Consider the following 11512-nt stretch of genomic DNA (forward strand, 5'->3'; position numbering starts at 1 on the left):
TAACTTTATAAAACATTCATGGAACGCAATACAGCAAGCCACCTTGCACCTGTGCTGCGCTGTGTGAAAGGAAACATCAGAATGCACATTATTTATCATAATATGGCGCATTCCGGTCCTTTCCCAGTGCTTGTGCAATTTTGGCTCCCTAGCACCAACACAGACACCCTTGGGTCATGTTGTAATGGTTCCTGCATTGCAGGCAGGATTGTTTTTGTGCAAAAAGGCATTCTCCTCTTTCTAAGTGTGCTGCAAAATGCAGTACAATTAGAAATAGGAAACAAGGCAGAGAAATAAAGATATTTCTTCTTGTTGCGCCTCTGGAGGGGAGGAATGCAGTTCTGACGCATTCCCAGGTCTACCAATGTATGTTGGTAAATCTGGGAACAACCAGGCTCCACCCATGGCACGCCTCCCTGCCAGTAAATAACGCATAGCAGCGATTTGTTCTGCCTTGTGTTACTCTAGATTTATCAAGCCACTCAAGGCCAGGCAAGGTGGACTTGCATGGCTTGATAAATCTCATTCTGGATTACGGTCATCCTTGCTTCCCCTTTTGTAGCGCAAGGGTAGTATAAAATACACCCTGTAGTTTCTGCCTAGCGATGAGCATACCTTTTTTTCCTGAGTGGTTGTTTGTGAAGTTGGCGGAGCTCATGGAGTTCTGCTCCACGGAATTCCACAGAGTTAGATAAAAACTCAATGGAATTCCGTGGAATTCCAGGTGTGGCGGAGTTCCTCCTGCCCTACCACCCTGGCCTAAATGCGCCTGATCTCAGAAGCACTATGCAGGGTCAGGCAGCCTGACCCTGCTTATCGCTTCAGTGATTGGGCAGATTCAGGCCAGGGTGGTATGCCGTAGGCAATGAAAACTGCAGTTTCAGTCATCTTGTGCTGACACAGCCCACTGGCCTGGAGCCTGCTGCTCTCCACACCTGCACATTTCCCTTCACCAACTGCCCTCCTTCACAAACTTGCTGTCCATGCCCAGTGCCAGCCACTGTGTGCACATAGAAGAAAAAGTGAAACAAGGGTCTTACTTGGGTCTAGCCAGTGTCCAGGAGAGTCCCCGTTGCCAGCGGCCTGGCTCTCTGCCTCTCTCTGCCCCCTGCTCCCCGGCTGCTGAGGACAGTGAAAGGCGGGTGGCTTGGGTCCGGAGCTAGCACCGGTGCAGCCCCTGAGCAGCAGCTTGCAGCAGCTCCACCCAGACCAGCAGAATAAAGTGTGGCCCAGTTATGGGACACAGTGCAAGCTCAGACTGTGTGCGCTTACTCTGTGTGGCCCATGACTGGGTTGCAGTCTAGTGTGGTGAGCTCTGCTCCGCTGCTGGGGCTAGCTGAGTTTTTGGTCGATCTCCGTTTTCCAAGCTCTGCCAAAAACTCAGTTAACTCCGCCAGTGGAGCGGAGCTCACCACCCACTCTTATTTGTTTGAAGTAGCATGCCGTTTTCTAAGACCCTCATTCCATATCCCTTAACTCTTCCCTCATAAGTATTGCCTAATGTTCAGAGATCTCTGCCATGATGAAAAGCTAGGACAGTGGGAGGGACAAGTCTCTGCCCATAGGTTACTGGACAGCATTTTGCAGTACGTAATTTGTACCACTACCGTACTACTTATCATGCTACAAAATTCAGCTTGTGAATCAGGGCCATTGGTTTAAGTTTTTTATTGTCTAATCAATATGGTGAGTCCCAACAGGCAGATCGGATACATGATTACGACAATAAAAACCCATATTTCTGTTTCTTTGATCATTTCCCTTTGAAGAGAAATGTTTTATTCTTTTCATCCTGGTAATCTCAAATACATTAATTTAATCCTTTTTGAAGTACCTGGAAAAGTTAAAACAATCTCTTCTGTACTGAAAGAAGTGCATTTGAGAATGTGCGAACATTAGAAGGAAACTAGCACATACATTTTTCAATTTTGGGTTGCTGTAGCTCATTGGGGTGTATAAACATTTAAATAAGGATCTCAAAAGACTGTTTGTGTTACATTTAGGGTTCTGGAATAAGCACAGATATCTTTGCAGAAAGTTTATTTGATGTCTTTTGTAGTCTTCCTCTACCAGGTCCATTTGCACTGTGTACTGACATTAAAACGTCCCAAATTAATTGCCAGCCACTGATAATACGTACTATGAGGATAAAATACAAACGTTTAGGGAATCCAAGTAACTGACTCTATGTGGATGTTATGTTTACTTCTATCAATCAATCAACCAATCAATCAGTTTTTGTAAAGCGCGGCTACTCACCTGTGAGGGTCTCAAGGTGCTGCGGGGAGGGGCCTCATCCGAAGAGCCATGTCTTGAAGTTTTTCCTGAGGATGGTGATCAATGGGCTTTGTCTGAGGTGCAGTGGAGGTTGTTCTAGCCCTTTGCTGCGATGTAGATGAAGGATCGTCCACCTGTGGTGGTTTTACGAATGCGAGGGATGGTGGCCAGGTCCGTCTGGGCGGAGCAGAGGGATCTGGCAGGCGCTGTGTATGGCCTTGTATGTGTGGGTGAATAGCTTGAAGGTGATTTGTTTCTTGACTGGGAGCCAGTGGAGGGTCCTCAGGTGTTGGGAGATGTGTTCTCGGCATGGGAGGTCCAGGACGAGTCTGGCGGTGGCGTTCTGGATGAGTTGTAGTTTTTTTATGTTTCTAGTCGAGGTGCCGGCGTAGAGGGCATTGCCTTAGTCAAGTTTGCTTGTGACTAAGGCATGGGTGACTGTCCTGCAACAGTCTGCTGGGATCCATCTGAAGATCTTCCAAAGTTTGTGGAATGTGTGCCAACAGGAGGAGGCGACTGTGTTTGCCTGGTGGATTATGGATAGGGAGGAGTCAGGATGATGGCTAGGTTGTGGGTGTGCTCAGTCAGTGCAGGGGGGGTGCTGAGGGATGTGGGCCACCAGGAGTCGTCCAGGCTGAGGCGGCGTTTCCGAAGATGATGAGCTCAGTCTTGTCGAAGTTGAGCCTGAGGCTGCTTTTTCTCATCCATGTGGCAATGGCTTCTATTCCTGAGTGGAAGTTCCTTTTGGCCATGTCCGGGTCTTCGGTGAGTGAAATGATGAGTTCTTTGTCATCGGCAAACCATGGCTTTTGATGATGGCTGCGATGTATACGTTGAGCAGTGTGGGACTCAGTGAGGATCCTTTGGGGACTCTGCAGTTGACTCCTGTGGGTTTGGATGTGTATGCAGGAGTCTGATCCTCTGCGTCCTCCTGAAAAGGAAGGTGTGGATCCATTCCAGGGCTCTTCGGCAGATTGCTATGTCATGGAGTCTGGTGTGTAGAGTGCTTTGGGAGACCATGTCGAAGGCTGCTGAGAGATCAAGGAGTATGAGCACTGCGGTGTCACCGCGGTCTAGGAGTAATGAGATGTCATCAGTGGCTGCCAGGAGGGCTGTCTCTGTGCTGTGCTTGCTGCAGAAGCCAGACTGGGAGCTGTCTAGGGAGTTCTTGGCCTCGATGAAATTCCGTAGTTGTCGTTGATTGCTTTTTCCAGTACTTTGGGGGGTGAGGGTAGCAGCGAGATGGGCTGGAAATTCTTTAGTTCTGATGGGTCGGTCGAAGGTTTCTTAAGGAGAGGGCGTATTTCGGTGTGTTTCCAGTCCTCTGGGAAGGTGCCAGTGTTGATGGAGTAGTTCATTGTGTTTTGGAGCTCAGGGCGATGGATGCGCTGGCTCTGATGTATATGTGGTGTGGGCAGGGGTCTGTGGGGGGTCCGAAGTGGGTTCTGTTCATGATGCTGACTGTTTCCTCCATGGTGAGCATGGACAAGCTGTGGATGGTCGGGGTGGGTTTCTGGGGAGGTGGATCGGTCACAGGTTCGGGTGCCAGGATTTTCCGGGAGGAAGCTGTCGTAGATGTTGTGGTTCTTGCGGTGGAAAAAGGTGGCACGTTTGTCACAGAGGTCCTGTGACAGGGGGATGCTGGTGGCTTCGGAGGGGGGATCTGTGAACTCGTTCATGATGGAGAAGTGTTCCTTAGAGTTGTGTGTGGAGGAGTTGATGCACTCCCGGAGTGTGTCCTTCCTTGCGTTCTTGATTTTTCGGCGGTGGGTGGAGGTTGCGGCTTTGAATGAGGCGAGGTCTTTGTTGGTTTGGCTGTTCCTCCATTTTTTCTTAAAACGTCTGTGGGTACGCTTTGATTCTTGGAGTTTGGTGGTGAAACAGCTGGCTTTCTTAGGTAAGCGTTTGGCTGATGTCAGCCAGAGGGGGGGCTAGAGTGTTGGTGCATTCGGTGATCCATGCGTTGCGATTGCGCACTGCTGTGTTGGCGTAATTGGAGGGAGGATGGAGGGATTTGGTAAGAGATGAGATGAGTTGCCCTTTGGTGATTTTGTTCCATTTCCTGTGGGGAGCCCTGGGGGTGTGGGTGTGGCTTCTGGGTGAGGTGATTGTGAAGTGAATGCAGTGGTGGTTGATCCAGTCTTGGGTGGAGAAGGTCTTGATGGTGATCGGGTTGTTTGAGGTGAGGATGGGGTCCAGTCTGGGTCCTACGATGTGTGTGGGTGCAGAGACCAGCTGTCTGAGGCCGAGGGTGGCGAGGTTGTCGAGTAGAGCGGTGGTGTTTGTATCGTCAAGGTCCTTGAAGTGGAAATTCAAGTCGCCGAGGAGGAGGTAGTCATCTGACGGCAGGGCGTGGAGGGTAGCGATGTCTACAATGTTGTCTATGAAAGCTGGGCGGGGTCCGGGTAGCCTGTACACCAGGGTGCCGGGGATGGAGGTGTTGTGGTTGGAGTGACCCAGGAAGTGAAGGTGTTTCATGGTGGTGCATTGTTCTTTGAAGACGGCCTTGACACGTAGTGAGGACTTGTATACGATGGCAAGTCCCCCGCCCGGGCGGGAGGGCTGGTCCCTCCTTAGGGTGCTGTATCTGTCGGGTATGGCAAAGGCGATGTCTGGTCCCGAGGTGGGGTTTGTCCAGGTCATGGTAAGGAAGGCGATGGCTGGTCAGGTGGTCTCAATCAAATCCCAGAGTTCTGTGGCGTGTTTATGGAGGGAGCGGATATTCAGCAGCAGGCAGTTGATGAGGTTGTGGAGGTTGTTGGTATCTCTGTGTGTGGAGAGTACCTTCAGCTTGTTGGGGCTGGCACTGAAGTTGCAGTTCCTGCAGGTGAAAGGTCCATGTGTGTTGTTGGGGGAGATGATGCAGCAGTTGCTGAGATGTCCGGTGTTGAGGCCGAGGAGGGTCTTGGCATCGTAACAGAGGCAGGCCAGGGGGTGGTTTAACGGAGATCCAGGGTTCCTGGCGCTGGGCACGGTCCGGGCGCGGGCGGGCACAGACAGGCTTGCCTTTGGTGTGCCAGAGGCATGCCTGCTGCGTGCGACCGCCATTAAGAACGGTAGTGGGCGGGAGGAGCGGTCAGCTGGGAGGCGTGAGGGCGGGAAAGGTGCTTCATGGGGGAAGAAGGCAGGACTGCAGGGGTTGAAGCGGCACAGGAGGGGGCAGAGGAAAGGAGGAGACATGGAAAAAAAAATGGAAAAACTAGTCTAAAAAGACAGAAAAACAAGGGTGAAAGAGAGCAGAGGAAGGGAGGTGAGATGGAAAAGAAAAGGAAAAACGAGCGAAAAAAAGCAGAAAAAGCGAGAGTGAAAGAGGGCAGAGGAAAGGAGGAGAGATCGAAGGGAAAAGGAAAAACGAGTGAGAAAAGGCAAAAAAAAAGCAAGAGTGAAAGAGCGACAGAGAGAAAATACTAGCGACAGAGAGAAAATACTTCTACCTGAAAGTTACTGATTTTGCTTTAATTTATATATATTTCTCTGAGATATATTTGTAAATTATGCATGATGTAAACTACTCCAAATGTATGGAGCTCAAAACAATATTGGAGAATTTTGGGCACAAAGCTCGCAGTAAGTTCAATGTAAAGAACTTTCATGTGGCAAAATGCAAAGTTAGAATTTTTTTTTTTGTTTTCCTGCATTTAGCACAAATAAGCTGAAAGAGTACTTCACTACGAAAAAGGAGTGTATTCTTTGATTTTTCTTTCTAAATCAGTCAGCCAGTCAGAAATCACTTTATTTTATTTGGACAATGCAAATCATAAAATTACATAAAACAAGCAACACATCAGAACTAACAGAGGAGCAATCAACATGAACCGTTAAAATTGTTACATCTCAAAAGTTTGAATTAATACATCTGCTAAAAACTGTGATAAATAAAAACATACACCTAGTGTAGGTAAAAGTTGCAAATACAATAAGCTGATCTTGATTGGGTAAAATTAATTGAGAATAAAAGTGGACGAATACATTTATGACATAATGTGGTGTATTTGGGAACAAGAACAATGTGCAAAGTATCAGAAATAGCAAGTAAATCACATGTACACAGGGGAGCTCGGAGGGCTTGTGCTATTCTAACAAATTCAATGACTAATAAGTCAGGAGTCTTCTATGGTGGGAGAGCATGTCAAGTGTCACATACAATCCATTATTATTCAATGATTTAACCATAAAATAATGGACAAGTCAACAATTGGTTATAGCAATTGCTGCCCTATTTTTGCAAGCCTCTGTGAAAAATGCTTGTTTGACCCACAAGATACCCGCTTCGGAAATGAGTTCTGGACCAAAGAAAAGGTCAGATCTGCCAACATCACTCAAAGTTCATATAATAAAGTGTCTTCACAGTGTACAATGCTGTTGTTCCGGACCCCTGCTACCTCTTAAATTCCTTCTATTAAAAGTAAGTTTGCCTTTCAAACATACTGAGAACCATAGTAACGAAGGGCGTATTTGAGTAGAGCTAATATCTATCCCACACTTAATTCTTCATGTGCAATCTCAGATGGGATGCTTTGGAGGATCTTTTATACTCTTCTTAGGAATGTATTTAAGGCTATGTGAATAGAGTTGCAAACCTTATAGCCCCAGATCTCACAGCCAAAGCTAACTGTTGAAATACATTTTTGCTTTACAAATGCCAGTGATCAACTTAATATGAGCTTGTCCCAGCCGCCTAGAAAAAACACCTCTACTCTGTTAAAGGACTCTACATGATTGTTAATCAAAGGATGTCCAATAAAGTGCCCAGATAGTGGATTTTATCAACTCTACCAATATGTTGATGGTTAGTCATATGGCTTTTGGTTTTAGATCTCTAAGATCCAGAAACCATGGTATGTGATTTGGAGAAGTTAGCTTTCAAATCCAAACTATCCATGAAATTAATACGTTGATCTAACAAATGTTTTCGACCATTAGCCGTATACACAATGAGTACTGTGTCGCCGCATATAGCAGGTTTGGCACGGGCCTCTCTCAAACCTCTGGGTTATCCTTGCGATGCTCCAATAAAAGGGCTCTAATTGATTGATATAAAGGATAAAAAAAGCAAAGGTGCTAGTATACCACCCTATCAGACTCCCCTCCCCAGGTTAAAGTGTGATATGCACTCTCATTAAGGCCATACCTTGCAGATGCCACAAGCCCCTTGTGCAAGTTGCGAAGAAAAGTGAAAAGTGCATTCTCAACCCACATGGACTCCAGCACAGCCCAGAATTTCTCTCCGTCAACCATATCCAAGGGCGTACTGACTTTCCACGAAGGCCAAATGGATAGAACCTCTTTAGCTTTTGTATTTTTATTGATCAATAAATATAACTTCAAATTCTGCTCTATCGTCCCCCACCCCTGCCTAAAGCCATACCGTAAGTTCGAAAGTATATTTTGCTCATCAGCCCACGCTGTCAGGCAATTAAGCCGAGTGTGGCCGGTGAGTTTTACTTCCACGTCCACTTAGGAAATTGGACTATAATTTAAAGAACGTTCACAGATTTTTGTCAGGAAAAGGGAATGTGAACTCGGGCCACAGCATTTAGATGTAGGGTAGTTATGGTAGCCCGAAGGTTCACACAAGATTTATAAAGATCCCCGTGGCCACCATCCAGGTTTGGGGCTTTCCCAGACAGGAGAGCCAAAATAGCTTCTTTCACCTCCTCCCAGCTGACGTGGATCTCTTACCTCTCTTGGGGGCACATACGAGACAGAAATGAGCCTTCTACATTGCATATAGAATCACAATGGGTGACCCAGGCATGGGCTGGCATTGTTTAAGCCATTCTGGGCCAAGCTCTACATATAAAAAAGGGGCTGATTCACCACCCTCCAATTGCTGAACTAGTCCTAAGTGAGAAGGCAGCCAATAAGTGTTCCCATGCCTCTATTCTAAGAACATTTTTCTGCTCTTTGCAGGCATCATTGTACTGGGTCCTGGCCTCCTTTACCTCTTTTTTTTTTGTCCTAGGTTTCTGATGCAAAGCCGTCAGCGAGACTTCATGAGCCTTGGAGCAGTTCTTGTTGAACCGTTTACATCCAGTACATGGGGGTGCAACTCCCTCGCCGCCTTCTTCCACCACAAGATCACAGACATCCATGTCAGCCTCAACAACCAGACCACCCCGCCAATCACCGACTCCTCAGACTCTCCACCCACCTTCAACTACAACCCCCTGCTCGTCTGGGCCAATGTGAACAAAGACGACACAATAAAAACCATGAGCACCATCCACTGTGGATCTCCGTCAGACCCATGCCCGCACCACATCTTTAACAAAGCAAGCGCCACTATCGCACCCCACCTCCGCAAGGTCAGCAACATGTCCTTCGAGACCGCGACCTACCCCGAGAGCTGGAAGCATGCTGAGATCAAACCCCTACTCAAGAAACCCATGGCGGACTCGAGAGACCTCAAGAACTTCCGTCCCATCTCCCAGCTCCCATTCCCGGCCAAAGTCATCGAGAAGATCGTCAACAGACATCTGACCCACTACCTCGAAGAAAACAACATCCTGGACCCTTCCCAGTCAGGGTTCCGCAGCAACCACAGTACCAAAACTGCCCTCATCGCCGCCACCGACGACATCAGAGCCCTGCTTGACAATAGCGAAACCATGGCCCTCATCCTCCTGGACCTCTCGGCCGCCTTTGACACCGTCTGCCACCGCATCCTACGCACATGCCTCCACAACGTAGGAATCCAGGACAAAGCTCTAGAGTGGACCACCTCTTTCCTCTCCGGCAGAGCCCAGAGCGTCCATCTCCCCCCTTTCCGCTCCGAAACCTCCAAGATCATATGCGGTGTTCCCCAAGGATCATCCCTCAGCCCTACACTATTCAACATCTACATGGCCCGCTCGCCCACGTTGCCCGGCTACACAACCTCAACATCATCTCCTACGCCGACAACACCCAACTGATCCTATCCCTCACCAAGGACCCCCTCACCGCCAAATCCAACCTCCACGAAGGAATGATGGCAGTCACTGAATGGAAGAGGAACAGCAAACTGAAGTTGAACACAGACAAGACAAAGGTCCTCATCCTCGGCACCAATCCCTCAACCAATCCCTCAACCTGGGTCAACTCCTGGTGGCCGACCGCTCTGGGAGCAGCCCCAACACCCAACAACCAAGCACGCAACCTGGGCGTCATCCTCGACTCTACACTCTCCATGACCAAGCAAGTCAGCGCCGTCTCCTCATCCTGCTTCAACACCCTCTGCATGCTCCGCAAGATCTACAGATGGATCCCCATAGATACAAGAAGAACAGTCACCCAGGCCCTCGTCAGCAGCAAACTTGACTACGGAAACGCCCTCTACGCAGGAGCCCCGGCCAAACTCCTCAAACGGCTGCAACGCATACAAAACGCCTTCGCACATCTGATCCTCGATGCCCACCGTCACAGCCACATCACTCCCCTTCTGAGAGACCTACACTGGCTCCCCGTCAACAAAAAAATAACCTTCAAGCTCCTCACCCACGCAAACAAGGCGCTCCACAACATCGGTCCAGCCTACCTCAACAGACGACTCACCTTCTACACCCCGTCCAGCCAAATCCGATCAGCCGACCTCGCCACCGTCCCCCGCATCCGAAGAGCAACTACCCACCTCACCACGAAGTGCCTGGAACACCCTTCCCTTGCCCCTGTGACAGACCGAAGACCTACTGACTTTGTCAGCGGCTCAAAACCTGGCTATTTGAGCAGTAGCAGCAGCCCCCCCTCTGCGCCTTGAGACCCTCTGCGGTTGGTAGTGCGCTCTTCAAATAGGCTGATTGATTGATTGATTGATTGGGAAGTCCGCCACTTCCTAGTAAGGCTTTCTTTACTTCTGTACAAATATTATTAATAGAATCAACCTCCTGGATACGCTGGGCCTGATTTAGATATTAGCAGAGGGGTTACTCTGTATCAACGGTGATGGATATTCTGTCTGCCAAAATCTAAATCCCATTATGTCCTATGGAATTCAGATATTGGCGTACATGATACGCGTCACCCTTGTAACGGAGTAACCCCTCCGCCAATATCTAAATCAGGCCCTCTGTGGGGAAGACCATGATGCCTTGCCTTTTCTCTCAGGGCTACGGGTCTCCAAGTGTTTGATTCGATTGAGGCCCCAGATGCCGTATGTTGGACACCTCAAGGGCGGGTGCTGTGGATCAGAGCCAAATGGCTCAACCTACTCTCCACTGTCTCCATCCTCTCTGCCAGACTGCTCAAACAGGCATTGAGGGCCTCGACAGATCCTAAGATTTCCAAAGCCATGTTCTGCAAGTGTGCATGACAGTTGCAAGAATTCACAGGTACCACGTCCGTAAGATTTCATTTCTTGCTCTTTTTCCCTGGTTTCTTCTCCAAAGTGGTACGATTCAAGGGTGCGGAGGCCTTATTCCTTAGTCTGACAAACACTTTTGGAACAATGGTCTAGGGGTTACTTTGAGTGGCACAAGCCTTAGATTGTGACGCTACAGGAAGCATCTCTTCTTCAACCCCACTGATACAAGATGTAGATGTAGATGTCTGAGCAGAATCGGGGGCAAGGCCTCAACACATGCTGTCATGGTATAAACATTTGTGGAGAAGGATGCCAATTGGTCTTCAACAAGCGTGATTTCCTCAGAAATGGCCCCTACTGCATTATGAAATAAAGTCAAGATAGAGTTCTGAGTTCTAGGTCTCTTGTCCACCACATTCACAGAATCCCCCTTTTTTCTTTCCCTTCCTAGCACAGGTGAAAGTCAAAGGAGTAAGATCTTTCAACTGCCAGAAGCACATTCCAATTGGGTTAGAAGCCAAAAACAAAAAATGTCACTTACCCTGTGCCTCAGAAATGAGGGCTGTGGCCCAGCCCAACCGAGGACGGCTGCAGATGGGCACAGGCAGTCCCGCTCTTGGCCTGGTCTTCGCCTGGGCATGAGCCCGGGTGCATCCCGTGCATGTCCCATGCTGCACAATTGCTAGAGAGCTTATCAGCGCTAGGCAGCGGGTGGAGTAAAAGTGAGTGTTGGAGCCTCCTTGAGCAAAGCAGTGTGGAGCTTGGAGTTCCAGCTTTGGGTCACCTTACAACAAGGTCTGATGGAGTCCCATGCTGCAGCCAGGCTAGAGAGTTTATCATTGCTAGGCGGGCAAGAGCGAGTGTCTGCGCCTCCTGGCATGAAGCAGAGTGGAGCTTGGAGTTCCCACTGTGGGCCGCTTAACAACAAGGTCCGATGGACTTTTGTGAATCAAC

The sequence above is a fragment of the Pleurodeles waltl genome, chromosome 6 (assembly GCF_031143425.1).
Source record: "Pleurodeles waltl isolate 20211129_DDA chromosome 6, aPleWal1.hap1.20221129, whole genome shotgun sequence".
Lineage (NCBI taxonomy): Eukaryota > Metazoa > Chordata > Amphibia > Caudata > Salamandridae > Pleurodeles > Pleurodeles waltl.